Here is a 4917-nt window from a genome sequence, read left to right as displayed (position 1 = left end):
GGCTGGAAGGATAAGAGAAAGAAAGCGAAAGGATAGAATCCATTTTAATTATTTTATCATTTGAGTACGTCACATGTTTAGAGTCATTACTGTCAAACAACAGAATGCAGACTTTATCTACTGTTGCAAAGGTCATGTTTTCTCTTTTCAGAAATCAAGTTCCTGTTCAAACCAACCCCAGCATGACCAATGCAGCATCCAGAACATGACAGCTGCAGGACTTTAGACCTTGGATAGCACTAGATCACTCCCTGTAAATCATCTCTGCAGGTTTTTTCCCTGCATTGTTTATTCCCATAAGTGTCAATGAATAGTGAGACAAATATTCCAACACATATTGAAACCCATGATTTCATGGTGTGATCACAAAGTGACAGAGGAGGGACAGACACGTGCGTAAACACGATTGATGATGGTATGCTGATCTGTCGGACGTCAGCGGGGACACCGAGGGAGCTGACGGTGATCCTGAGCAGCCCGTGGGGCAAATATACAATTTTTTCCCCCCACTCATAAAACGCGGAGGTTCCACGGAGAGGAGGAGACGGGGAGGACGTCCCTGCAGCCAGTCATCATCGGCCACCAGGACCGCCCGCGTGCCCCTGCCTGCCAGCCGGAGCGGAGGCGCGAGACTCACACCGCGAGGAGGAGGAGGAGGAGGAGGAGGAGGGAGAATAAGAGCCCGTCTGTCAGAGTTATTACCCGGTGTGCATGTAGAGAAGCGGACGAGGAGTCTTTCATTTCCAGTTCCTGACAGGACGCATTTTTCCCCGGTGAGTGAGGATAGACTGCTCTGTTCAGTTTGAGCTACAGCCGCTGCGTCTGTTTGTGTCTCTATTAACCGGTGATTTACTGCTGGATCGGGTAGGATGTTTCATTTTAAAACCAAAAAAAAAAAAGTGCATTGGAATGGAGGCTTTGGTTTGGCATCCCCTGCTTTTCCTGCTCTGTGGCGGAATAAAGCAGACTCTGACCGGACAGAGGCTAATGAAATGTAGGCTAACTCCAAACGGGGATAAATGTAGTGTAGCGCTCGGGCCGTGGGATTTAATCGAGGTGTTTGTGTGATTTCTCCCCCTCCTCACCTCCTCACCCCCTCACCCGGAGGAGAGGAGGGGAAGAAAAGCGTTTCCTCTCCTCTTTTAGGAGGACAAGTCGCCGTTGAAACACAACCAGGGTCTATTTAGAGGAAAGACACCGGCCTCAATAGAGCTTTAACCGTGTCTCCCAGCCATCACGTTGTCATGGTTACTGGCTCGAGGAGGCTGGGAGAACATGGCTGTCTCGCTCTGCGCTCTCCCTCTCTCTCACACACACACACACATATATATATTTATACAGGGAGACAGATAGAGAAGCTTAAAAAGCTCAGTTATGTTGGCATTTGGTTCATTTTAAGGGGAAGATTTAAGCAAAATAATTTGGTCTTGGGTTGACATTACTCAGCAGTCCTTGTAATGGATGTTTGACCCAAAGAGTTTTAGGTTTTCAACAAACAGACGAGAAAAAAAATCAACTAATATTTTTTATTAAACATATCAGAGTTTGTTTATTTAAAAAAAAAGTTAACCTAGGTTTCTATAGAAAGGGTAAAAATAGAGGATTTCTATGTTTCTTCTTAGTTCTGCTTCAAAAATAATCAGAATGTTGTTTCCTGCTATGTAATTTTAGTAGAAATTCCAACAATTCTATTTGTACATTTAAAGAAAGCAATAATGTAAAACATTACAGCAAGAAAACTCAACATATAAATAAATGTAGTCTTCTACTCTGCCTACCAGGGCAGGGCTGGTGTTCTGTCATTATACCCATAGTCTATACCCGTTTATCCTATGGCATAAATATCGGTAAGCAGAGACAGCAGTTGCTTATAGGCCCTCGACCTATTAAGGACAGATTAGACTTCTGCAACCGCACACATCAAATGTCGCTTGGGTACGGTCGCGAACCAGTTTTGCTGGTATCCTTCTGCACCATTGGTCTGGAATTTCTAGGGACGCACAGCAGTTTCCCGCCAAAGCACAATGGGGAGCCTATTCGAGAACTCGCGAGAACTTTGGCGGATGGTCACGAGAACTCCGGCGCTGGCGGGAGTGTTTATTTTCCAAAACAACAATGCTGCACCTACAAGATATCACGGTCACAGCGATGGATCTAGAGTTGCTAGACATAGAAGAGTAATAGGTTCTGTTAATGGAGTTGGCAAAAAGACCAATTAACCTTTCGCTGTAATTGTCCATTGTAGTTGTTCCTTGGTTTTTGAAAATGGGGCGCCCCGGCACCGAATCGAGAAGGACGACCACACAGACACCCGGAAAGGCATACCAAGGACCAATCACAGCTGCTTTTTGTCTGTGCACTTCCGCTTGAGGTCTGCGCGGATTTGCCACAGTCCACCGCGTAGTCAGGGTTTTTTTGAGGTGCACAAAGAGGGTTGCAGAACCTCTGTGCAGGGGGCGTGGTCACACCTTGACAGTGCTGAGGCTATGTGTCAGAAGCATATATTGGCCTTTAGTGACCCCATCATTGACACTTGGTGGGCCCCCTACGCAACTGTAGACTAGGACGTCTCTTTGCAGTCGTAATGGTGCAAAAAATTCCTCTTACAACCACCTGATACTGAAGTGGCTGACCCCACCGTATTTATACCGCAACACATGCCAGATTTCAACATGATGGGGCATGATGAATAGCAAAGCAGACAGTGGTACTTTTAATTACTGTGTTAATAACTGTGTATAGTTCATTAGACGATTGATAAAACATACACACCGCAATAAAGTTCTTAAAAGAAGACTTGGAATTATGGGTAACAGGAAACAACGACAGACATTGAGGTCCATGGGCAGTGGCGGCTATAGTGGTTATGGCATAGAGCTTGGAATCCTGAGGTTCTGAGTTCGAGCCCCATTCCCACAGACTGCCACTCTGGGTCCCTAAGCAAAGTTTCTTAACCCCACACAATGTGAGCCCACTGCTCCTCAAAGGGATGGGTTAAATGCAGAGATGTCATTTCGTCGCTCTGTACTTGTGACAGTGTAATGACAATAAAGGTTGGGAAAATTTTTTTTTGAAAAGCACACTTCTAAGAAGAATCATCACTGGAAATCGTGTGGCACGGTAGGGAAGCTGGTATTTTTATGAATGTCTGAAATTTCATGATTACGGAGGCCTACTGTAAGGAGATGATGTGGTCTGCTCATGCGCTCTTTGTTATCTGAGAACAGAGCCAGAACTGAACCGTGCTGAGCCCTACTGATGAACTAGTACCAGTTTAGCGCCGTTCGGTTGAGTTTTACATGGTCCAGTTCAGTTTGTCGCACCATTTACACTCAACAGTTATCTCGTTACCTCTCTCGGGATGGTTTCAAAAGTGTAGTGTAAAAGGGGCTATTGTGTCTTTGCATCTGGACATAGTTGCGTGATACTGTATTATTTATCACTTAAATGTCTAGTGAGGGTCCGTGCGTAGTAGGATCAACAGCTACCATACAGCAAATTGTAATAACATTGTTGCTGTTACTTTTTTTTGCTATAAGTGTTTATAGTCTACATACCTCTGCTTTGGTCCTTTTTTTTTTTCTCTTCTTTCCTTCACTTTCATAAGCTGCTGCTGATGCTTTGATGTTCTTTTACTTGCAATCATTGAAAAGTGTAACACATCAAGGAAGGGCCCGACATTCTTCCACAGTACTTATCCCGTCATCTATGTCAAACATCACTGTCAAAACAAGCGCCATAATAGGAACAGGTCATACAGTCATATCATTGCAAGGAAGTTAAATATTGAGGCTTTATTTTGATGTCTTTTGAAGGCTAATCTCAGGTATTTAACAAAAAAATTATTTGATAATGCACAATTAATAATTTTTTCTTTATTCTGCAAATTTGTGCCCTATCCAGTAGATGGCTCCCCATGCAGCTGCCTATGTTGCCTGTCTGCGAAGCCGGCCCTGCTGCCTGCATTGAATGCTTTAAGCTAAAGGATACACTCTAAAAACCTGAAAAATAGCTAATAGAAATGTTTATTTAAAAAAAAAAGCAAAAAATAAAAAATGTTTTATTTTACTTTATATCTGCCAGGGGTTTAAAACTAGCATGATTGTGGGTTAAGTGTTGCCACAGCAACAAATTAAAAGCAAAGATGTAGGAAGTTGCTTGTGTTCAAAGATCACAAGCTGAATTCTGTACAGATACACATTTTTAAGTGATGCATTAGTTCCCACTATTTAAACTCACCTGCCTGTCATTAAACCCATTTGTTTCTCCTCTGCATGTATAAGAAGTAGGTTTAAAATGATATGGTTACAGATTAAGAATAGAAATGCAAGCATTTAAAGCGAAGCTTGATCGCCTATAGAAGTGACATATTGAGGTGTCCTGGGTGGAGCGGGGTGACTCTTTACGCTTCAGTAGGCCTGCAGAGTCAGACGGAGGCTGTGTGCGAACGGAGACTAAAGGAAAACACACTGGACTGTGCCCAAGTTCCCTTTTCCTTGTTTTTGTGTCTCAGGACTCACAAGCAGGAAATGATGAAATGCTTTTCCTTTTCTCTGCACCTGCACCAGCATTTTTAAAGGTGACTTTTTATCTGCACAGCATGTGTGTGTGTTGTGTCCTTGTTTATGCTGCCTATATAGGAGCTTCTTCTGTGGGTGGTGTTCACTAACCTTCTGAAGATAAATGAGCCTTGGAATTAGGATTGAGGCTTAGATGCAGTTAATGAAAACAGTAGAATTCAAGGGAAAGGCCTAATATGGGAATACATCCAATCTGGTGCAGGTTCGTTTGTACATGAGTTTTTCAAACTCAAAGAGTATCGCAAACCTTATAAATAAACCAAACTTCTGTGTATTTAGTGTGATTTCAGTGACAAAGTTAAGGACAATTGTCAATTTAAAGGAAATCTTTCTTTCT

The 4917-nt window shown here is 43.0% G+C and overlaps 1 protein-coding gene across 1 annotated transcript in view; it reads left to right on the top strand.

Moving 5' to 3' along the window:
• The first annotated feature begins 311 nt into the window (after nucleotides 1-311).
• The window catches only part of psd2 (pleckstrin and Sec7 domain containing 2), a 69260-nt gene continuing 64654 nt past the window's right edge, over nucleotides 312-4917 (top strand). Inside the window, exon 1 of the mRNA XM_015371059.1 lies at nucleotides 312-773. The gene's annotated coding sequence lies outside the window, so the exon portion shown is untranslated. The remainder of the gene's footprint in view (nucleotides 774-4917) is intronic.

This window comes from Cyprinodon variegatus, unplaced genomic scaffold, assembly GCF_000732505.1.
Source record: "Cyprinodon variegatus isolate N-32 unplaced genomic scaffold, C_variegatus-1.0 Scaffold52, whole genome shotgun sequence".
NCBI lineage: Eukaryota > Metazoa > Chordata > Actinopteri > Cyprinodontiformes > Cyprinodontidae > Cyprinodon > Cyprinodon variegatus.
This window is presented reverse-complemented; position numbering and strand designations above follow the sequence as displayed.